The sequence below is a fragment of the Anomaloglossus baeobatrachus genome, chromosome 7 (assembly GCF_048569485.1).
Source record: "Anomaloglossus baeobatrachus isolate aAnoBae1 chromosome 7, aAnoBae1.hap1, whole genome shotgun sequence".
Classification (NCBI taxonomy): Eukaryota; Metazoa; Chordata; class Amphibia; order Anura; family Aromobatidae; genus Anomaloglossus; species Anomaloglossus baeobatrachus.
The window spans coordinates 114,498,438-114,524,359 of NC_134359.1; positions in this window are offsets into that span (position 1 = coordinate 114,498,438).

The following is a 25,922-nucleotide window of genomic DNA, read 5'->3' on the forward strand; positions in this document are numbered from 1 at the left end:
ACCGGGAGTGACCGTCGCAGCCGTCTGTGGGACTCGTCCATCCAGCCGTTTGTTTTACCAGAGACTCCGTGTGCGTTACTGGCTGAGTAAGTACCACCGTGCCGTCTGGCACTGCGCTGCCCCGCGACCCTGCACCTGACCAAGCCACGCAACCCACCTTACAGACAACAACTCCGGGCCCCGGGACTGCCAAAAACCCCCCTACCCACGGAGGGAAGAGAAACATCTCAGTTGCTCCCTGCCATCGCTCCCGGGATCCCCGTACAGAGCAGCGGTGGTACCCCAACCTCACAACACACCGTGGGTGGCATCACAAACCGACATCCCAAACACCAACCAACCACCCCTTTCACTCACGGGCGAGAAGCGCCGCTCGAGTCCCCGGATCCGGTCCAACGCTCGAGCCACCGAGCAGCAGCAGCGCCGGACCCGAGCGTGGTGAGCGCAGCGCCCCGCCACCCGCGACACAATTAGTATTAATATCAATATAATTAATTTGTTCATATTAATATTGAGCAAAATGTATTTCAGCCTATTGGTTCAGCATCCCACAACAGTCATGATCTCTTGTGTAACCCCTCGGGAAAATTAATTGGCCACCCCTGATTAACATATGCCCTGCAGGCTAAATTGATCTAAATAATTAACTTGATTTTTGTTTTTGAAACACCCTCAGATTGCAACACTTTATGCCTTACCTAGGTTCACAGGGGACGTATATCTCTGAAAGGATGCCCAATTGTATCAGAAATTGATGCAATTCCTCAGAGCTTGCATTTATCTTGATAAACTTATTCACAATTTTTCCACCATTACCATTTTATTTGAGTGATTCTACTGATTCTACTGAATCTTTAATAGCAAGTAGTACCTCCAGCTCAGGGGAACAGCCATGGGGAGCCATTACACCCCCATATGGGCGAATCGGCTTCTGAGCTGGTGAGAAGATACTGTGCTCTTTCAGGATGGAGAACTCAGCTTGGGTTCCCGAATTATAATCTGGGGGCGTTACATTGAATATCTCCTCTGATCTGGAGATAGACTATCCAATGAATTCTTCGCGGCTCTGCGTAACTCTAACTATCTATCCCTTAAATTTAATAGTGAGGAAGACGTGATACTATTTCTGTTCTTGATTTATTTATTCATTATGAACTCAATGGTTCATTTAAAACTACAGTTTTTTGGGCTTGTCACGGCATTTTTAGTGGTATTGTAGCAACCAAAAAAAACGCAATTTTACTGTTTTTGAATTTTGTTCTGTTTATGGTGTTTACTAATCGAGTTTTTTTTATACATTGGACTTTTTTGGACTCGGTGATACCACACGTGTATTTTTTACTTTTTTGTTATCTTTACTTTTAATGTGGGAAAAGGGAGGTGATTTCAACTTTTCTGGGGGTGTTTTTAATATTTCTAAAAAATATATATTTTTTTACTTTTCACTTTATTTTTTAGTCTCCCACCCAGAGGTGTATCCAGGCTTTCTGGCACCCAGGGCAAAAATTCTGTTTGTGCACCCCCGCTCGCAGTTTGGGTAGTCATCCTGTGACCCAGGGCCGGCTCCAGGTTTTTGTGGGCCCCGAGCGGAAGAGTCCCAGTGGGCCCCATAAACACACAGACACACACACATACAGAGATACGTACATATACATATTTAAAGACAAACTCACAAAATACATATAAACAGACAAATCTATACAGTCATATACACTGACATACATAGATACACATCATACATGCCTACAGACAGACACACACAGCTCTGCTGCATACAGACACACACACTGCTCTGCTGCATACATACAGAGACACACACTGTGCTCTACTGCATACATACGGACAGACACACACACACACTGCTGCTGCATACATACATACAGACACACATATACTGCTCTGCTGCATACATACATACAGACACAGCTCTGCTGCATATATAGACACACACACAGCTCTGCTGCATACATATAGACACACACACAGCTCTGCTGCATACATACAGACACACACTGCTCTGCTGCATACATACAGACACACTCACACTGCTCCGGTGGTTTTTCCTCTTTTGAAAAAGCCGGACGCCCATTATTCAATCTCGTATTCACTGCTTCCCTCGCCCACCAGCGCCTATGATTGGTTGCAGTCAGACCCGCCCCCACGCTGAGTTACAGCTGTCTCACTGCAACCAATCACAGCCGCCGGTGGGCGGGTCTATATCATGAAGTACAATAAATAAATAAATAATTTTAAAAAACCGGCGTGCGGTTCCCCCCCAATTTTGATACCAGCCAAGGTAAAGCCACACGGCTGAAGGCTGGTATTCTCAGGATGGGGAGCCCCATGTTATTGGGAGCCCCCCAGCCTAAAAATATCAGCAAGCAGCTGCCCGGAATTGCCGCATCCATTAGATGCGACAGTCCCGGGATTCAACTCGGCTCATCCCGAATTGCCCTGGTGCGGTGGCAATCGAGGTAATAAGGAGTTAATGGCAGCAGCCCATAGCTGCCACTAAGTCCTAGGTTAATCATGGCAGGCGTCTCCCCGAGATACCTTCCATGATTAACCTGTAAGTGAAAGTAAATAAACACATACACCCGAAAAAATCCTTTATTTGGAATAAAAGACAAAAAAACACCCTCTTTCACCACTTTATTAAAATCCCCAAATACCCCTCCAAGTCCGGCGTAATCCACATGAGGTCCCACATCCAGCTCTGCTACATGAAGCTGACAGGAGCGGCAGTAGAACACCGCCGCTCCTGTGAGCTCCACGCAGCAACTGAAGTGAATTGCGCTGTCAGCGGGGACGTCACTGAGGTAATGCCGGTGTGTGTGTGCGGTGATGATGGGTGCGGTAGTGCCGGTGTGTGTGCAGTGAAGATGTGGGCGGTAATGTCGGGATGTGTGTGGTGAAGATGTGGGTGGTAATGTCGGGATGTGTGCGGTGAAATGTGGGCGGTAATGTCGGGATGTGTGCAGTGAAGATGAGGGCGGTAATGTCGGGATGTGTGCGGTAATGTCGGGATGTGTGCGGTGATGTCGGGATGTGTGCGGTAATGTCGGGATGTGTGCGGTAATGTTGGGATGTTTGCGGTAATGTCGGGATGTGTGCGGTAATGTCAGGATATGTGCGGTGATGTAGGGATGTGTGCGGTAATGTCTGGATGTGTGCGGTAATGTCGGGATGTGTGCGGTAATGTTGGGATGTCTGCGGTAATGTTGGGATGTCTGCGGTGATGTCGGGATGTGTGCGGTAATGTCGGGATGTGTGTGGTAATATCGGGATGTGTGCGCGGTAGTGATGAGCGAGCATGCTTGTCACTACTCGGTACTCGCACGAGTATCGCTGTACTCGGGCTGCTCGGCGGGGACCGAGTAATCTCGCGATACTCGTGCTGTACTCGTGGTCTTCATTTCTGCATGTTGGCGCTCTTTTGAGAGCCAGCCCTCATGCAGGGATTGGCTGGCAGACCACTGCAATGCCACAGCCCTGTTAGTTGTGGAATTGCAGTGATTGGCCGGCCTGCACAGCGTGACCGAGCCTTTATATCGGCCGGCGCGCTGTGCTCTGCTCACAGCTATCCAGACTGTCAGTGCAGGGAGAGTGTCGCTGATTCAGGGAAAGCTTTGCGGCCCTTTATAGCTTTTTCAGTTGCAGGGCTGCAAACAGTGTGACCAAAAGTCCTTCTCAGGACTATTCTAGTTGTATACAGGCAGGCAGGGTATAGCCAGGTCGGAGTACAGTAGCAGAGTCCTTCTCAGGACTACTGTTGCTATATACAGGCAGGGTATAGCCAGGTCTGAATACAGGCTAGTGACCAAAAGAGTCCTTGTCAGGACTATTGTACCAGTATACAGGCAGGCAGGCAGGCAGGGTAGTGGTGACCGTATACCAGCCTTCATCATATCTGGGGCTGGTGTACACAGTGTAAAACAGTCCAGATAGTGTCTGACTTGTCTGTAATTGTCGCTCCCCAAAAAAACCTGTTAGGTTCTTATTGCGTCCATGCTTGGTTTTTAAAACCGCACGTGTGTGCCTGTTGGTGGCAGCGTACAGGTGCACTTGTGTGCAATTTCCAGAAACTTTAATATAACGCACAAGTAGTGAATATACACGTCAGCAGTGCACAGCATTGCAAAATGCGCAAGGGCATTGGCAAGGAACAAGGAAGTGGACGTGATGGTGGTGCAGGCAGAGGCCGAGGTCGTGGGCAAGCTCTAATTTCGCCACAACAAAGGGCCACATCTAGTCGCTCGCACGTCCTGTCCCAAATTCTTGGGGACCGCAGCAGTACACCGCTCTTGAACCAAGACCAGTGCCAACAGGTTGTTAGTTGGATAGCAGATAATGCTTCCAGTCAGATTGGCACCACCACAAACACTCTGTCTTCCACACGGTCAAGTGTCAGTAGCCGTGATACTGCACCGCACATTTCTGAACCTGATCCTCCTTCCTACCACCAGGCTGAGTACACGTCCTCCTCGGACATTAATGATCCCACACTTGGACACTCGGAAGAGCTGTTCACGTTTCCATTCACACATTCTGGCCTCTCGCCAGCTCATATTGAAGTGGGTCATGAGGAGATCGTCTGTACAGATGGCCAAATATTTGAGCAGCCACGTTCTCACGAAGTTGGCAACGTGTCTCAACAAGTGGTGGACGATGATGAGACACAATTGTCAGGAAGTCAGGAGGAGGAGCAGGGTGCGGAAGAGGAAGACGACGTGGTGGATGATCCAGTAACTGACCCAACCTGGCAGGAGGATATGCAGAGCGAGGACAGCAGTGCACAGGGGGAGGGAGGCGTACCATCCCAACAGGCAGTAAGAAGCAGGGTGGTGGCTCCAGGCAGAAGTCAGGCAACCGTTCCCCGGAACAACACGACGACACAAGGTGCCTGTACAAATGTTAGGTCTTCCCGAGTCTGGCAGTTTTTTAAGTTGGATCCAGATGATTCAAAAAAGGCCATTTGCAACACCTGCCGTGACAGCATCAGCAGGGGTACCAAAACTAGCAGCCTGACCACCACCAGCATGATCAGGCACATGTCAGCCAAGCACCCGACTTTGTGGGAAGTACAACAGAGTCGAGGAGCAGTGCTTGCTGATGTCACTGCTACGTCTTCGCTGGTTGTGCATGCGAGCCAATCCCCTGTCCATGCTGCCTGCGAACAAGCCTCCTCCACTCCTGCACCTGCAGTTGCCTACGCAGAAAGAACACCATCATCAAGCACGTCCTTGTCCCAGCGCAGCGTTCAGTTATCCATTCAGCAAACCTTTGAACGCAGGCGCAAATACACTGCCAACACCCCACATGCCACAGTTCTAAATGCTAACATTTCGCGACTGCTTGCGCTGGAAATGTTGCCTTTTAGGCTGGTGGAGACAGAAGCATTCCGTGACCTGATGGCGGCAGCTGTCCCACGTTACTCGGTCCCCAGCCGCCACTATTTCTCCCGGTGTGCCGTCCCCACGTTGCATAACCACGTGTCACAAAACATCACACGTGCCCTGAACAACGCTGTTTCACCCAAGGTCCACCTAACCACAGACACGTGGACAAGTGCTTGTGGGCAAGGCCGCTACATCTCGTTGACGGCACACTGGGTTAATATTGTGGAAGCTGGGACCCAGTCTGAGCGAGGGACGGAACACGTCCTTCCCACACCAAGGTTTGCAGGCCCTACCTCAGTCAGTGTTTCACCCACACTCTACAGCTCCGGAATGTCATGCTCTTCAGCCTCCTCCTCCTCCTGCGCATCCTCATCCACTGTGCCCTCCACACCAGTCACAAGCTGGAAGCACTGCAGCACTGCCTCGGCGAAGCGGCAACAGGCTGTGCTGAAGCTAATCTGCATAGGTGACAAACCCCACAATGCAGAAGAGCTGTGGACAGCTCTGAAACAGCAGGCAGATCACTGGCTCACACCTCTGAACCTAAAGCCAGGAAAGGTCGTGTGTGACAATGGCCGGAACCTGGTGGCGGCTTTGAGGCGAGGCCAGCTGACACATGTTCCATGCGTGGCCCATGTGCTCAACCTCGTGGTTCAGCGGTTTATAAAGTCATACCCAGAGCTGTCTGATCTGCTGGTAAAAGTTCGCCGCCTGTCTGCACATTTTCGAAAGTCACCTACTGCTTCAGCCGGCCTTGCCGGCTTTCAGCGCCGTTTGCATCTTCCGGCTCACAGACTGGTGTGTGATGTCCCCACGCGTTGGAATTCAACTCTGCACATGTTGGTCAGGATATGTGAGCAGAAGAGGGCAGTTGTTGAGTACCTGCATCACCTAAGCCGTCGGGAAATGGGTCAAACTCCACACATAACACCTGAGGAGTGGAGATGGATGTCAGACCTATGTACCATCCTCCAAAACTTTGAGGACTCCACCAAGATGGTGAGTGGTGATGACGCCATTATTAGCGTCACCATACCGCTACTCTGCCTTCTAAAACGGTCTCTGCTGAAAAACAAACATGATGCATTGCAGGCGGAGCGCGATGAGTTGCAGCAAGAAACAGTAGTGGGTGTGGGTGATAACACACAGCCCAGCCTCGTCTCATCACAACGTGCAGTGGAGGACTATGACGAGGAGGAGGATGAAGACATGGAGCAACTCTCCGGCCAAATTGAGGATATGACATGCACACCAGTCATATCCTCGGTTCAGCGTGGCTGGCCAGAGGACAGGGTAGATGAGGAGGAGGAGGAGGAGGAGGAGGAGGAGGAGGACAGCATGTTCAGTCATCTTGTTGGTCAGGCTACTGAAGTCCTGGCTGTTAAGAGTCTGGCGCACATGGCTGACTTTATGGTAAGCTGCCTGTCTCGTGACCCTCGCGTTAAGAACATCTTGGCCGACAATCATTACTGGTTGGTAACACTGTTAGACCCACGCTACAAGGAGAACTTTTTGTCTCTTATTCCCGTGGAGGAGAGGTCAACCAAAATGCAGCAGTTCCGGAAGGCCATACTCACGGAAGTAGGCAAAGCATTCCTCTCACAAAACGCTAGCGGCATAGGTCAGGAATCAGTGGACAACCGAGGCGTACAGCCGAGAGAGGCACAAGTCCAATCCGCCAGAGGTAGGGGAACAGTCTTTAAGATGTGGGACAGTTTTCTCAGCCCCTCACGTACCACAGCCCCTGAGGTGCGGGGTAGTGCCACAAGAAATCCTAAGTTTGCCCAGATGCTGAAGGAGTACCTTGCAGATCGAACAACTGTACTCCGACATTCCTCTGTGCCTTACAATTATTGGGTATCCAAGCTGGACACGTGGCATGAATTGGCTCTCTACGCCTTGGAAGTCCTGGCCTGCCCTGCTGCTAGCGTTTTGTCAGAGCGTGGTTTTAGTGCCGCAGGTGGAATCATTACAGATAAACGCACCCGCCTGTCAACTGAAAATGCTGACAGGCTGACTCTGATCAAGATGAACAAGGGTTGGATTGGGCCAGACTTCACCACACCACCAGCAAATGAGAGCGGAATTTAAAGTTTGCCATGTACCTCCACTCACCCATGGGTACACACTTCTGGACTTTGGATAATCGCTGGACTGCTCCTCCTTCTCCTCATGCGCCACCATGATGATGACCGTTACAAATTGCAATACTTAGGCCTTTGTTTCAGGTATACCCCCAGTGGTAAATTTTTTCGCCCATTCTTTGCAGAATGGACATTACAACGACAGGAGACCCGCTCCTTTGCAATGGGAACAATGTTTTGAGGCCCTCATGCACGTCTCTACCCAGGGACAATGTGGAGCCTCCCAATTTTTGGCTGCCCTGCCTAAGGGCTATACTATAATACACCCACTTCCTTAAAATGGACACTTAATGTTTTGAGGCCCTCATGCACGTCTCTACCCAGGGACAACGTGGAGCCTCCCAATTTTTGGCTGCCCTGCCTAAGGGCTATACTATAATACACCCACTTCCTTAAAATGGACACTTAATGTTTTGAGGCCCTCATGCACGTCTCTACCCAGGGACAACGTGGAGCCTCCCAATTTTTGGCTGCCCTGCCTGAGGGCTATACTATAATACACCCACTTCCTTAAAATGGACACTTAATGTTTTGAGGCCCTCATGCACGTCTCTACCCAGGGACAACGTGGAGCCTCCCAATTTTTGGCTGCCCTGCCTAAGGGCTATACTATAATACACCCACTTCCTTAAAATGGACACTTAATGTTTTGAGGCCCTCATGCACGTCTCTACCCAGGGACAACGTGGAGCCTCCCAATTTTTGGCTGCCCTGCCTAAGGGCTATACTATAATACACCCACTTCCTTAAAATGGACACTTAATGTTTTGAGGCCCTCATGCACGTCTCTACCCAGGGACAACGTGGAGCCTCCCAATTTTTGGCTGCCCTGCCTAAGGGCTATACTATAATACACCCACTTCCTTAAAATGGACACTTAATGTTTTGAGGCCCTCATGCACGTCTCTACCCAGGGACAACGTGGAGCCTCCCAATTTTTGGCTGCCCTGCCTAAGGGCTATACTATAATACACCCACTTCCTTAAAATGGACACTTAATGTTTTGAGGCCCTCATGCACGTCTCTACCCAGGGACAACGTGGAGCCTCCCAATTTTTGGCTGCCCTGGCAAAGGGCTATACTGAAATAGACCCACTTCCTTACAATGGGCACTTCAGGTTTACAGGCCATCATGCACGTCTCTATCCAGGGACAATGTGGAGCCTCCCAATTTTTGGCTGCCCTGGCAAAGGGCTATACTGAAATAGACCCACTTCCTTACAATGGGCACTTCAGGTTTACAGGCCATCATGCACGTCTCTATCCAGGGACAATGTGGAGCCTCCCAATTTTTGGCTGCCCTGCCTAAGGGCTATACTATAATACACCCACTTCCTTAAAATGGACACTTAATGTTTTGAGGCCCTCATGCACGTCTCTACCCAGGGACAACGTGGAGCCTCCCAATTTTTGGCTGCCCTGCCTAAGGGCTATACTATAATACACCCACTTCCTTAAAATGGACACTTAATGTTTTGAGGCCCTCATGCACGTCTCTACCCAGGGACAACGTGGAGCCTCCCAATTTTTGGCTGCCCTGCCTAAGGGCTATACTATAATACACCCACTTCCTTAAAATGGACACTTAATGTTTTGAGGCCCTCATGCACGTCTCTACCCAGGGACAACGTGGAGCCTCCCAATTTTTGGCTGCCCTGCCTAAGGGCTATACTATAATACACCCACTTCCTTAAAATGGACACTTAATGTTTTGAGGCCCTCATGCACGTCTCTACCCAGGGACAACGTGGAGCCTCCCAATTTTTGGCTGCCCTGCCTAAGGGCTATACTATAATACACCCACTTCCTTAAAATGGACACTTAATGTTTTGAGGCCCTCATGCACGTCTCTACCCAGGGACAACGTGGAGCCTCCCAATTTTTGGCTGCCCTGCCTAAGGGCTATACTATAATACACCCACTTCCTTAAAATGGACACTTAATGTTTTGAGGCCCTCATGCACGTCTCTACCCAGGGACAACGTGGAGCCTCCCAATTTTTGGCTGCCCTGCCTAAGGGCTATACTATAATACACCCACTTCCTTAAAATGGACACTTAATGTTTTGAGGCCCTCATGCACGTCTCTACCCAGGGACAACGTGGAGCCTCCCAATTTTTGGCTGCCCTGCCTAAGGGCTATACTATAATACACCCACTTCCTTAAAATGGACACTTAATGTTTTGAGGCCCTCATGCACGTCTCTACCCAGGGACAACGTGGAGCCTCCCAATTTTTGGCTGCCCTGGCAAAGGGCTATACTGAAATAGACCCACTTCCTTACAATGGGCACTTCAGGTTTACAGGCCATCATGCACGTCTCTATCCAGGGACAATGTGGAGCCTCCCAATTTTTGGCTGCCCTGGCAAAGGGCTATACTGAAATAGACCCACTTCCTTACAATGGGCACTTCAGGTTTACAGGCCATCATGCACGTCTCTATCCAGGGACAATGTGGAGCCTCCCAATTTTTGGCTGCCCTGCCTAAGGGCTATACTATAATACACCCACTTCCTTAAAATGGACACTTAATGTTTTGAGGCCCTCATGCACGTCTCTACCCAGGGACAACGTGGAGCCTCCCAATTTTTGGCTGCCCTGCCTAAGGGCTATACTATAATACACCCACTTCCTTAAAATGGACACTTAATGTTTTGAGGCCCTCATGCACGTCTCTACCCAGGGACAACGTGGAGCCTCCCAATTTTTGGCTGCCCTGGCAAAGGGCTATACTGAAATAGACCCACTTCCTTACAATGGGCACTTCAGGTTTACAGGCCATCATGCACGTCTCTATCCAGGGACAATGTGGAGCCTCCCAATTTTTGGCTGCCCTGGCAAAGGGCTATACTGAAATAGACCCACTTCCTTACAATGGGCACTTCAGGTTTACAGGCCATCATGCACGTCTCTATCCAGGGACAATGTGGAGCCTCCCAATTTGTGGCTGCCCTGGCAAAGGGCTATACTGAAATAGACCCACTTCCTTACAATGGGCACTTCAGGTTTACAGGCCATCATGCACGTCTCTATCCAGGGACAATGTGGAGCCTCCCAATTTGTGGCTGCCCTGGCAAAGGGCTATACTGAAATAGACCCACTTCCTTACAATGGGCACTTCAGGTTTACAGGCCATCATGCACGTCTCTATCCAGGGACAATGTGGAGCCTCCCAATTTGTGGCTGCCCTGGCAAAGGGCTTTACTGAAATAGACCCACTTCCTTACAATGGGCACTTCAGGTTTACAGGCCATCATGCACGTCTGTATGCAGGGGCATTGGTGAACCTCACAATTTTGGACTGCCCTGGCAAAGGAAAATACTACAAAGACTCACTTCCTCAAAATGGGCACATTAGACTCAAGAGGCCTTCATGTACGTCTCTTCTCAGGGACATCGGAGTGCCACACAATGTTTTCACGTAAAATCTTTCATGTATTAATCTCAAAAAGTAACATACACCAGCTCTATCTCACTATAGGGTATGTGCCCTTAACATTTCTGCCATGAAAAATCATTTTGGGGTCATTTTGGAAGGTTTTCTGGTGAGTCCGTAAAAATGGCGTGAAACGCGGACAAAATTGTTCACAGCTGTGACTTTTGAGTGATAAATGCTTCAAGGGGTCTTCCCCATGCTGTTGCCATGTCATTTGAGCACTCTTCTGAGACTTTTGTGACATTTTTAGGGTTTCTCCATGCTGCCGGGGGGTCATTTCACAAAAATACTCGGGTCTCCCATAGGATAACATTGGGCTCGTTGCTCGGGCCGAGTACACGAGTATCTTGGGAGGCTCGGCCCGAGCTTCGAGCACCCGAGCTTTTTAGTACTCGCTCATCACTAGTGCGCGGTATTGTCGGGATGTGTGCTGTAATGTCGGGATGTGTGCGGTAATCTCGGGATGTGTGCGGTGATGTCAGGATGTGTGCGGTAATGTCGGGATGTGTGCAGTGATGTCAGGATGTGTGCGGTGATGTCAGAAAACTTAACGCAACGCGTTATTTCACTGGAATCCGTGGCCTTTATTATCACACTTTTTGCAACGCAAGTGTGAAACTAGCTAAGGGACGGCAGCCACAGTTTCCTGCCGAGGACTGCGGTCCCCGGAACTCGGCCCGGGGACAGCAGAACTGAAGGAGAGTGGGCAGGGCCCGGGGGCAGCTGAAGTGACGAGGCCGAGTGGGCCCCCCCAGCTCTCCAGGGCCCCGGCATTTGCCCGGGTATGCCGGGTGCTGACACCGGCCCTGCTGTGACCACTCATTCATATATGATTTGCACATACTGTATAGTCAAGTGCAGATGAGCTGCTCTTCCTAACACTCTCAATCTTCAATGAAAAACAGAGAAGTAGAAAGAGAAGCTACTGTGTTGTTGTTTTTTTGTGTTCTTATACTTTTTTTGCCCCCAAAAAAGCACTAGAGCTTATTTATGGAGGAGGTCTTATTCTTGGAGAAACATATTTGGGGAGTAAGTTTACGCCCCAAAAAAGCAGACCCCCCCCCCACTTCCCAGGAGACTCATACTTACCACACACAGACGTCTGCGTGGCTCCCAGGTCCTCCCTGGATCTCCGGTGGGTGCTGCACGCCATCCTCCCCTGCTTCTGGCCGATACACACACACACAGTAGATCACACACACATCAGATCACAGATAGACTCACTCACTCACTCATTCATTCACCACATCCAGGATTACAAAATGCTTACTTCCGCAGGGAATGATGGGAGGAAGTCCCATATCCGCAGGTCCTGTAAGCTAACATTGCGGCAGGTCCTTGCACTCCACTGCACTGCCTCTCAGTATTCTGCCAGCAAGAAGAAATCGTTGTCACTGGATGTGGTGAGTATGTGTGTGATGCGATGTGTGTGCGATCCAATGTTTGTGTGTGTGATCTGGTTGTGTGTGCGATCCGATGTGTTTGTGTGAGATTGGATGTGTGTGTGAGATCGGATATGTGTATGTGTGTGTGATCCGATGTTTGTGTGTGTGAGATCCGATGTGTGCGGGGGTGCAATCACTGCAGGTCCTCTGCTAGGCATCTGATGAGAATGATTGCGGAGTTCCCGCTGCCTATAATGAAGTGTCCTGCAGTATCTTTAACTTTTTTAGCTGCACGGACGTTTCATTATTGAACCGTGACTAGGGCTTATATTCGGGGTAGGGCTTCTATTTAAGCCTTGCTCCGAAAATGCTGAAAATCCCTGCTAAGGCTTATTTTTGGGGTAGGTCTTATATTTAGACAAACACGGTAATTGTCACATAGCAAAATAAGAAAATTGCATGAGTGGAGAGGACATGTGATGATGACTGCTAGAACCAGCATGCAGAGCTGAATACTGACTCGGAGTATATTACATGCTGGTAGGATTGAGCTACAATGCTTAGATTTATAATTAAAGGGGTTGTCCAGGTTTATGATGAAAGTCTGCAGTCACTCTAGGTGGCTACAGACTTCTGAATTCTCACAACTCATGCTCTGCACACTTTTACGATTCTCTCATGCCAGTGAAGAGAGTGGACGGTCATGTGAGCACAAGTATGCTGGGTACTGCACAACAACCTTATTGATTTGAATAGGAGCGAATGTACAGTACCTAGCCATGGCCACTATCAGAAAACGAAGCAGAATTGAGCACTCCGGCTGTCTACTACCACTGCCAGTGCTTGCATCAGCCGATTGGTAGGGGAGCAAGATTCAAGTTATGAATTGTTAACAAATAACAGCACACCAATCACCAGAACCATCAGAGGTACAGAAATACATAATTAGAACCCCAATCAGAACAGAAACACAGCATCACTACCAACAGACGTACAGAGATATCTCACCAGAACCAGAAACAGTACAGAAATTCCTCATCAGAACCACCAGCAGTACAGAAATTCCTCACCAGAACCATCAGCAGTAGAGAAATGCATCCATATAACCCCATCAGTACAGAAACGCAGCATTAAAACCCGCATCAATACAGAAATACATTACCAATACCACCATCAGTACATTTTACATAAATTCTTATATCAAGTCAGTCCCATATACATTTATCAGTCTGTGGACCATACAGGAACCACAGTGCTGATGAGAATTAGTCAGTATCACAAATAATAATTTACATCCAGGTACCTTATAGATGATGATGTCTCTGATCCAAGTCATCTCTTTCTTTTCTTCATCTGGTCCAGACGCCATGGTGACTTTTCACATCCACAGCTCATCTCTGCAAACTTCCTTCTTCTCCAGTATTCTGCAACACATCCAGGCACAATACCCTTAAAAATGGCAGAATATTTATAATACTCCTATATAAAAATATCTGCCCTATGCTGTGCGCCTGAATAAATAACTGCCCCTCACTGTGTTCTATGCACAAAATATGATGCACATACTGTCCCACTAATGGTACAGACCTCCGCACTGCCCTCTCCTTCTATACTGGGTCCCTTCTTCACACTGTCCACTACACTGTGTCCCCCTATACTGCCCAGTCTTTATAGTGTGCCCCCTCATCACACACCCTTTCTTGCTATAGCCTCACACTGTCTCCCCATGATGCCCCCTCGCCATATCCCCACTACCCAGTCTCTATTTTATGCCCCTTCACATTTTTTATCCCATACGGTCTCCTCACTACCTTTGCACTCAATCCCCCTTAATCTCCACACTGCATCCGCATACATTTATTCCACGCTCCCCATACTGTGTCCGCACCCATTCTGCCCACTTGCTTTCCGTACCGTGTACTCAAAATTCCCCCCTTGCTCACAAAAAGTCCTGAAATTTCTCCTTCCTCACCCTTTATCACCAAACTGTGTGGCCATATATACATTGCTCCTCCCCACCCTCTCTCCCCTACTGTGTGACCATATATATGTGTGCCTCCCCAACATATCTGCCCATACTGTGTGGCCATATATACATCCCCTCCTCCCCAAATATACATCCCACTTCCCCACCCTCTCTCCCCATACTGTGTGGCTATATATACATTCCCCATCCACACTGTGTGACCATATGTACTGTGTTTCTGTTCTGATGGGATTATATGGATTTATTTCTGTACTGCTGGTGGTTCTGGTGAGGACTTTCTGTACTGCTGGTGGTTGTTGTGAGGAATTTCTGTACTGCTGTTGGTTGTGGTGAGGAATTTCTGTACTGCTGGTGGTTCTGCTGTAAGAATTTCTGTACTGCTGGTGGTTCTGCTGTAGGAATTTCTGCACTGTTGGTGGTTCTGGTGAGGAATTTCTGCACTGCTGGTGATTGTGATACTGTGTTTCTGTTCTGATGGAGGTTCTAATTATGTATTTCTGTACCTCTGATGGTTTTGGTGATTGTATACCTGTGCTGTTATTATTTCTGATAATGTACAAAAGTAACAATTCATAACTTGTAAGATTATGTTATACATGGCTAAATTAAACAGGTTGTAATCTACTTTAACACTGATGAACTATCCTTAGGATAGGTCATCCATGTCTGATCAAACGGGGTCCAGCCTCCCTGTGTCTTAAAGACACAAGTACAATTGATCACAGGGTTTCTCTGAGTCCCGGCTGTTAGCTTAACAGACGTACTTAGGGCCGCTTTACACGCTACGACATCGCTAGCAATTACTAGCGATGTCGTGCGCGATAGCACCCGCCCCCGTCGTTGTAACGATATGTGGTGATCGCTGCCGACACGAACATTATCGCTACGGCAGCGTCACATGCACATACCTGCTCCGCAACGTCACTGTGACCGGCGAACAATCCCTCCCCAAGTGGAAGGAGGAAAGTGGCAGTAGAGAAGCCTGAAGTTGGTCCGGGTGTGTGGCCCGGATGGATCAGCAAGGTTGGCAGACGGTGGTGACCGTCTGCAGGAGAGGCCTATTGGAGCCAGCCGTAAGGACCGTGGATGGGCGGTGGCCCGGCGGTGCCGGACCGGTACGCAAAGAGAAGCCAGCACCATCCGGCAGGGGCTTACAGACCCCAGCAAGGCTAGGAGTCACCGTGAATTTGCCAAATCCGTTAACGAAGGGAACCTCCTGGGTTTCCCAGCAGCCAAGTCCCGACAGAAGGCAACAGTCCAACCGAGAGAGGGAAACACAGTCACCGCCAAGGCTAAAGTTCCCAGGGCCAGAGCCTGCGGGCAAAAGGGGCTCCTTCAGCACCCATCCAAGCTGGGGGATCGGGTTACCGGTGGGAACCCATTGGAACCGTACACGTTACACAGGTGCAGGGAAAGGCAGTCCCCATCAACCTGCCGGGAGGAGAAACACTGCAGCCGTCTGTGGGACCCGTCCATCCAGCCGTGTGTTTTACCGAGAACTGTGTCCTCATCATTGGCTGAGTGAGTACCACAGTGCCGTACGGCACAGCGCTGCCCCCGTGACCCTGCACCTCACCAGGCCCCGTAACCCGCCTGCCATTCACCCCTACCCCCATCACCGGGCCCCGGGACAACCAACCCCCTACCCACGGAGGGGAGAACTAACATCCAGGCTGCTCCCTGTCATCGCTCCCGGGATCCCCCGTCCAGAGCAGCGGTGGTGTCACCAACCTCACCACAACCGTGGGTGGCGTCACGGACAATACCAAACCCCCACAATCAAATCCCCCTTTTCACTCACGAGCGAGGAACGCCGCTCGAGTCCCCGGGATCCGGCCCACCGCTCGAGCCACCACCGAGCAGCAGCAGCAGCGGCCGGACTCGAGCAGTGGGAGAGCGCAGCGTCCCTTCCTCCGCCCGCGACAATAGCACTATTCTATTGTCATTTTCCAGGGCAATGGAATATACAAGCGCTATACATAGTGAATACAACACATTCTACCCATGTCAGGAAACACACAAAGAACCCATCAAATGAGGTTCTGTTAGAAAAACCTCCAATATTTGCTCCCACTTATCATGCTGCAGAATTTTTGTGATTACTTTATTGATACAAAATCCATTACACGATATGGGGATTTTGCATCCTACATAGTGAACATCACAGCGAGTGCTGCTTGTGTGGTTATGTAGGAAATGTTCATTATAATCAAGCATTACTGTGTTATGAATAAACTCAAGGACCTGGTGAGTTGACTGAAGTGGTTTTCTGCCATAAACTGCTGCGTATTCTCTGTTTATGGTGACATAAATCCACTCACTGAGGCTCCAGATGACCCCTTCTAAGTGCATTTTCGTGTTGTATTGCTTGGTTTTATCCCTTCCCGGTTCAGTGCTCTGCAGCATCAATTTCATTGTTAATTATGGGCTAGCAGTGACAGGCTCCTCTCTGGATTACTGAGACTCATTTCAGATGGCATGAATAATAAGGGAATGTCATGGACCACCTTAGTCATGGCTAACCCCTTCACTGCACATCTGGGCATCTCTGGATATAGTGTGTAAAGAGATTTATCGTTCCTTGACATGGGAGTTTATAAATGTTTTATTACATTTTCTGACATATAAGGAGGAACTTAATTGCCAACCATGAGACTATATTAAAGAAATCTGTAAGCAAGATTTCACCCCCAAACTATTTGCAGTCATATCCAAAAGTATTGACATTCTTAAAATTATTCCAGAAAATGAAGTATTTTGCCCAAAAAATTATTGCAATTACATATGTTTTGTTATACACATGTAAGGAGATGGACACATTGCCCATGTTTATCCTTGAAGACACCAAATCTATCTGTGTTATTGTAATGTGTAATGTGAATTGTGAGATATGTTGCTAGGGATGAACTGTGTTGTGCCAGACAGTAAGACAAGTGAGAGTTAATTTTTGGGAATAGCTTGGAGTAGGAGGGGCTAGGCTGAAGGGACAGTGACAGTTTCCTGTCAGAACTTTAATATTAGTGTGGAAGGACGGGTCTCATGCCGCGCTTAGCACCATTCAAGAGGCAGATGCTTTTAATCCATGTTCTTTATACAAAAAGCATATACAGGTCTACGCGTTTCAAGGGTGTCAGCACCCTTCCTCAGGACAATTTTGAATGACATTGCAAGCACCGCCAGCAGGAGAGGCCAGGTACAGTAAAGGTTCTCGACGGAGATGGTCCGGACCTGGTCACTAGTGAAACTGGTGACCTGCCTCCTTAGAGGGGGTTCTGGTACCAGGATCTTTGGGTGGTGGGTTCAGGGAGGGAATATCCTAGGTTTGAAAGTTTAAGGTGATGACCCTCCCCTTCATGGGAAGACCTGTTATGCTTACATGAAAATAAAAGAAGAATGTGTAACCAGTTTTACCTTGCAGCCCGAGGACATGCTGGAATTAACCAAGGGGGATGTAGCGCCCCTGAGATCATCAGGGTGCTACAAGGTTCTGCATCCCCACAAGGATGCAGGGCCTACCCCCTTAGGGACCCAGAACCCCAGCGCCGGAACCAACAAAAACCCAGGTAATCCCAGTTTTCCCCAACAATCCCCCATGCAATGGTACCCAGCTAGGGTGGGAGCAATGGATGGCTGCCTAGAGGTAGAGCCAATCCAGTCCACTAGTTGGCCAGGTGGGAGGGGCAGACTGTGGACAGAGAGAACACAGGAAGTCAGTAGTCAGAACTGCTGTGACTGTGGAGAGTAGAGGAGTGAAGGTGGAAGCGAAGTGACGTCCTGACTCGGGTTGACGGTGACCTGGCACCCAGGAGAAGTAGTTGTAGGTGAAGTACGGGGGAGTACTCCCTGAACTACGCACCGACGGAGTACAGGACCCTAGGACAGGACAGAGCTTCAAGCCGACCTGTTAACAACTGCACAGCAAAGGGGACCAACAAGGATCTGGCTGACCCTAAAGAATCCGAAGACTCAGTAGCAAAGGGAAAACCGGGGACAGGACCACAGAATCCAACACCACAGGGTTCACGTTACCGTCAGGTGGCCTAAAGTGGACAAACCACAGAATGGGGACCCTCAGTTGTTCTATACCACGAGGACCCACTTATTAGAGACAGGTGCAGGGGAAGAAGGTACCAGAGAACCAGACTGGCACTGGGACCAAGGTGAACTGGAGGCGAAACCAGCCGGCCTCAGGCAACCAGACAACATCTACCAGCAGTGAGTAAACCAGTTGCCCTAAACATCTGGGTGGACTCCCTTCTTCCGACACCCACTGCACCATACACCCTCTGGGGCAAAACCCTACTTGTGGAGGGACTATCATTCTAGCTGGCAATACCACCAGCCCCAGTAGAAACATTCTGCAGCGACGGCTCCCTACACTTAGCCGCAACAAGCAGACTTCGCCCACAACTACCACTCCCTGCCACATTACATGTTTATTTCCTTTGTGAATATTGGAACAACAAAAAAAAAACAGAGAAAAAGAGGCATATTGGACATAATTCCACACAAAACCCCAAAAATGGGCTTGACAAAATTGTTGGCACACTCAACTTAATATTTGGCTGCACACACTTATGGAATAAATAACTCCAATCAATCGCTTCCTATAACCATCAACAAGCTTCTTACACCTCTCATCTGGAATTTTGGACCTTTGGGCCACTCTTCTTTTGCAAACTGCTAGTTATGTTACCGTCTTGATTATTTTACGCACTGTTGGAACTTTGTCCACAGTGCACAACATAATGAAGACGTTTAGAACCCATAGCACTGTATCTAGTCGCCCTGGGGACAACAGAGAAAAATTGATCAAAGGTTGCAAGGCAGGACAGTCCGGATGGTGGATAAGCAGCCCCAATCAACTTCCAAAGAAATTCCAGCAGTTCTGCAGGTTCACGATGCATCAGTGTCAGCGCGCACTATCCGTAGACATTTGACTGAATTGAAGTACTATAGTAGAAGACTCAGGAGGACCCCACTGCTGACACAGACACTTAAAAAAGCTAGACTGCATTTTGCCAAAGTATACTTGGGTAAGCTAAAATCCTTTGCTGAAAGCATCTTGAGTAAAGATGAGACCAAGATAAAGCTTTTTGATTGAGCACATCATTCTACTATTTACCGATAACGTAATGACACCTACAAAGAAAAGAACACAGTAGCTATAGTCAAATATAGTGGGGGTTCATAAATGTTTTAGGGTTGTTTTGCTGCCTCTGGCACTGGGTTGACATGACTGTCTGCAAGGCATCATGAAAACTGAAGGTTACCAATGGATTTTGGGTGGCAATCTAGTGCCCTTTGTCAGAAAGCTGAGTTTGTGTCCTTGGTCATATGTCGTCCACCAAAAATACTTCAAGAAACCCCCAGAAATAGATGGAAGAAAATAAAGTACCGGAGAGTTCTGAAGTGGCAGAAATGTTATCTTAAAATTTGTGTTGGGAGACGGTACCCTTCAAATATGAGAGATCTGGAGCAGTTTGCAAAAGAAGAGTGGTCCAAAATTCCAGTTGAGAGGTGTAAGAAGTTTATTGATGCTTATAGTAAGCGATTGATTGCAAACATGTATTCCAAAAGGTGTGTATCCAAATATCAAGTTGAGGGCGCCAACAATTTTATTAGGACTATTTCGAGTATTTTGTGTGAAATTAAGCCACATTTGCCTTTCCTTCTTTTTTTATGTTGTTCCAATAGACTCAAAGGAAATAAGAATGTTTAATCAAGCATGTGTAATTGCAATAAATTCCTGTTCGAAATACTTCATTTTCTGGAGCAATTTCAAGGGTGCCAACATTTTCAGCCAAGACTGTATATGTGCATGTAGCTCTTTCCAAGATAAGTCCAACAATACATTTACATGGCCAGTCTATTCCTCCATTACTGAGAAATCAGTGTTTGAAGTGATATGTATATTAATCTGTAGATCCGAAGCCTGTGTCACTCCAGCTCTATTCTCAAGCACTTTCATCTCTTGCTTGACTTGCAGCCACAATGCTGTGAGACTTCATGCAAAAGAATCATCAACCAAGCAGGAGGAAGGGTGAGGTATAGAGCTGAAGTGACAGACATTTCATAACTACCAGGGTCCTTCATCCCCATTTGCATATAAATTTAAACACTGATTTCTCAGTAAAGGAGGAACGGATTGACCACATAAAAGTATTGCTGGACTTGTCTTTAAAAAAGCTACATGCAGATATAAATTGAGGTGTAAAATCCTGCTGACAGATTCCCTTTCAGGAAAACACACACTAGGCCTGTACATTTCAGAAAGCACAAAATTGAGAAAACTACATGTGCTTATTCAGAATGTGGAATAAACCAATTTATTTGTTCATTGATCAGATCATTCTGCCTGGTAGTAGTTCAAACTGACTATATGATGGATGAAAGATGTCAGCCAAAATTTTAGTAGTTGTACTTAAATATAGATTCACCATTTAAATTTTCCAGACAAATATTAATCATAAAGTAAGAGGGTCTACATATCCCTCAAATCGCCATATTAATTATGTGGAGAAGGCTCCAAAAAGTATATATATACAGTACAGACCAAACGTTTGGACACGCCTTCTCATTCAAAGAGTTTTCTTTATTTTCATGACTATAAAAATTGTAGATTCACATTGAAGAAATCAAAACTCTTGATGAGCTTCAAGAGGTAGTCACCGGAAATAGTTATCCAACAGTCTTGAAGGAGTTCCCAGAGATGCTTAGCACTTGTTGGCCCTTTTGCCTTCACTCTGCGGTCCAGCTCACCCCAAACCATCTCGATTGGGTTCACGTCTGGTGACTATGGAGGCCAGGTCATCTGGCGTAGCATCCCATCACTCTCCTTCTTAGTCAAATAGCCCTTACACAGCCTGGAGGTGTGTTTGGGGTCATTGTCCTGTTGAAAAATAAATGATGGTCCAACTAAACGCAAACCGGATGGCATGCCATTGCAAGATGCTGTGGTAGCCATGCTTGTTTAGTATGCCTTCAATTTTGAATAAATCCCCAACAGTGTCACCAGCAAAGCACCCCCACACCATCACACCTCCTCCTCCATGCTTCACTGTGGGAACCAGGCATGTAGAGTCCATCCGTTCACCTTTTCTACAAAGACACGGTGGTTGGATTCAAAGATCTCAAATTTGGACTCATCAGACGAAAGCACAGATTTCCACTGGTCTAATGTCCATTCCTTGTGTTCTTTAGCCTAAACAAGTCTCTTCTGCTTGTTGCCTGCCCTTAGCAGTGGTTTCCTAGCAGCTATTTTACCATGAAGGCCTGCTGCACAGTCTCCTCTTAATAGTTGCTCTAAAGATGAGAAGGTGTGTCCAAACTTTTGGTCTGTACTGTATATCTATATATATATATATATATATATATATATACACATACATCCTATAACAATTATTACCATTTAATTAAATAGAAAATATGTAGAATGAAAGATAAAAAAAAACCTTGAGCTTCACAGTGAAGAGCGAATAATGGGCAACAGTTAATGCTCAAAAACAGATTATGATAGTTAAAGGGAACCTGTCAGGTCAAAAAAGCGTTATAATCTACAAGCAGGAGCATGTATGAGCTAGTAGTAACCCCTTCCTACCCATCCCTGTGTTGTAATATTGTGTAATACGAAAGTAATAAACTACGTTTTATTACTTACATATTCCCTATGTAAATGAGCAGGTCTCTAGCCTATTGGGCATCGCATCGCCCCGTGGGCGTATGCATGCTTTCCATCACGCCCCTTTTACCTACTAATGAATCCAATATTGTGCAAAGCTGTATAGGTGATATATTCTAATAAGGGATCTTTAACTTTAACCTAGATATTTTGCAAACTAGTGGATCCCTAGGAAAGATAACCAGGAGGGAATACCGTATGTGACAACATAGCCTAATATGGGAGATTACTACTGAACATACGGTAATCCAGGAAGCAGTAAGTACACATGTACCTATATAATAGAAGCAAATATAAATTATCATGAGAAGGAGTAATATATTCTTATGTTTCAAACAGATCTATTTAAGAAAAAGTTGGGCAACAAACAACAACCCCCACTATATAAAATATAGAAACACAAATTTAAAGGTAATAAATAAAAAAAAAGGGCGGGGGGGGTGACAAAAAATAAAAATGTATAGGGAACTAATAGACAATTAAAATAATTTCCATCAGAAACCTAGATTAAGAAGAACCAACCCCCAGGACCACAGGGGCACGAAGGGAGTCCTTGGGAAAAATAAGGAGCGAACCTATACGTGTCATGTAAGGTAATGCGTAACTTAAATGACAAAATACATTTTTTTTGGTTTTTTTGGGATCCCCAGCAATGGGATATATGTGCGAATCTGAATTAAGTAATAGCCCCCCCTCCTTCCTTTTAACAGCTGAACTCTACAGTAAAAAATACTTCACCATTTCAGAAGAAATTTAAGATTAGAAGCTACAGTAGTAACTAACTATTCCGACACCTTTCACAAAATAATGATTATAAACAATGTAACAACAGCCTGCTCTCCTACCAAACTTAGGAAGAAAAAAGAAGCAAACTTTAAAGATATCAACAAACAACTGGACCTGTAAAAATAATTTCAAAAAGAAAAGGACGCCCTCTCCCTATTATTGACATATAATGTGTTGTCTTTGTTTTTAAGACCCCTAATGAACCCAAAAAGCGTGGGGTGAAACGCATCGGGTAATTCAATATAGGGTCAGCCTATGGGTCAACACTTTTAATAAAATCTGAAATTTCCCTTAACTGGTGAAAAGGAAATAATCTATCCTCTCTTATCACAAAATTCCAATCTCTCCACACAGGTGCCTATACCTTCCCCTTAATAACTAAAACAATAGGGAAAGATAGGCAGGGATAGTCGACACGAAGTGGGGGCACCAAAATCTAGCGGACACTAGGGTGCCGACCCCCACAATATAGACAGGACGAGAACAAATAGGGAAAGATCAGGAACTTTTAGCTTTAAGGATCTCAACCTGGGTGAAATTTCTACATATGTGTTTATGTAAATGTCTGTCCACAATATTAATAAACTTTGATATAGATACCCTCTGTGAACTTTTACATTTCAGCTATGACAGACAGAATTTAAAAAAATATATAGAAAATCACATTGTATGATTTTAAAATAATTAATTTGTATTTTTTTGCATGAAATAAGTATTTGATACAATAGAAAAACCAGAACTTAATATTTGGTACAGAACCTTTGTTTGCAATTACAGAGGTCAAATGTTTCCTGTAGTTCTTAACCAAGTTTGCACACACTGCAGCAGGGATTTTGGCCCACTCCTCCATACAGATCTTCTCCAAATTTTTCAGGATTTGGGGCTGTTACTGGGCAACATTGCATTTCAGTTCCCACCAAAGATTTTCTATTGTGTTCAGGCCTGGAGACTGGCTAGGACACTCCAGAACCTTGAAGTGCTTCTAACCAAGTCACTCCTTAGTTGCCCTGGCTGTGTGTTTCTGGTCATTGACATGCTGGAAAACTCAACCACGACCCATCTTCAATGCTCTTACTGAGGGAAGGAGGTTGTTTTCCAAAATCTTAAGACACATGACCCCAGCCATCCTCCCTTCAGTACAGTAAAGTCGTCCTGTCCCCTTTGTAGAAAAGCACCCCCAAAGTATGATGTTTCCAACCCCATGCTTTACGGTTGGGAAAGTGTTCTTGGGGTTGTACTCATCCTTCCTCTTCTTCCAAGTATGGCAAGTGGAATTGATACCATAAAGTTCTATTTTGTGCTCATCTGACCTCATGACCTTCTCCCATGCATCATCCAGATGGTAAATAGCAAAATTCAAAAGGGCCTGGACATGTGCTGGCATGAGCAGGAGGACCTTGCATGTGCTGCAGGATTAAAATCCATGACAGCGTAATTTGTCACTAACAGTAATCTTTGAGACTGTGGTCTCAGCTTTCTTCAGTTCATTGACCAGATCCTCTCATGTAGTTCTGGGCCGATTCCTGACCTTTCTCAGAATCATCCTTATCTCACAAGTTCACAAGGCAAGGTCTTGCACTGAAACCCCAGACCGAGTAAGATCTTCTGTTTCTTCAATTTTCTAATCATTGCCCCAAATGTTGTTGCCTTCTCACCAAGCTGCTTGCCTATTTCCTTGTAGCCTATACCAGCCATGTGCAGGACTACAATTTCGTCCCTGGTGTCCATAGACAGCTCTTTGGACTTGGCTATGGTGGAGAGGTTGGATTGTGTTTGAGTGTGTGGACAGGTATCTTTTATACAGGTTACGAGTTCAAACAGGTGCAGTTAATACAGGTAATGAGTGAAGAGCAGGAGGCTTCTTAAAGAAAAAATAACAGGTCAATGAGAGCCAGAATTCCTACTGGTTGGAAAGTGATCAAATACTTATTTTATGCAATAAAGTGCAAACTAAATATTTAAAAATCAGACAATGTGATTTTCTGGATTGAAAGATTGAAAGGTTGAGAAGAATTGACATGAAAGTTCACTGCAATTAGCTAAAAAAAAAGTAGAAAGCCAAATTGGGGTGAGTAGGGGTGAGGAATATAAAGAAAAATGAATGGTGCTTACAGTAAAGTATTGTAGTAGTATATAACACATGTGAGCAAGCAAATGCTAATTTAAATTCTTTAGAAAGACTAAACAAAAAAAGTAAAAAAAATCTTACAAAAAATAAATAAATAATATTTGGTATCGCCGTGAAGAGAAAAGTCTGATCTATCAAAAAATATAATTATTTAACCCATTAGGTAAATGACAAAAGCAAAGAGTAAACAAAAACACTTGAGTTGAAGTTGCTATTTTAGCAAAAAAGAAGCCATGAGTCTCTTTCAAAGTAATGCACTATTCATAGAAATTGGGTGGACTGGGTACTCCAAACATCAGGGCTTATTATAAGGCCTCTCTTTTGGAAGGGGTAAAGGCCTGGTGGCGGGAAGATACCTCGCTTAGGAGATTGCAGATTGAAATGCATTTAGCTAAGTTTAATTCAACAAGGCGTATGCTTGAAGTGGATTATCTGGCCAAATGGTCAGTCCGCCCACATCTGTCCACAATGGAAGCTACCATTCAGACGTGGAACCATTTTATGCCCAAAGGGTTTCGAATTATGCTTCAAGACATCTCGCTTAGATCTATTGAGGGTTATATACCTTATCTAAATCTCTCTCGTTGCGAGGGTGCGGGAATTCAATCACTTGCAGACCTACTAGATGGAACTTCTCTTGCCTGCTTTACTAGCATCCGCGCTGAATTTCCTTCTTTAAATACATTTTTCTATCAATAGTTTCAGATACGACATTTTCTAACTAATAATCCTATATTTGTAGAGTCTCTGTCGGTCTCTTCTCTTCAAAATGTTGTATTTGGGCGCATCATTAAAGCTAAAGGCATTTCCAGTGCATATAATTTGCTAAATACTCCTTTTCAGGATCAAAAACTCCCATACATGATGAAATGGGAGAGAGATCTCTCCATCTCTACCTCGCCCTTGGATTGGCACGTAGCCTCGTCCTGGGTTGAAAGATCCTCTAAATGTATTAATCATATTGAACAGTTAAAT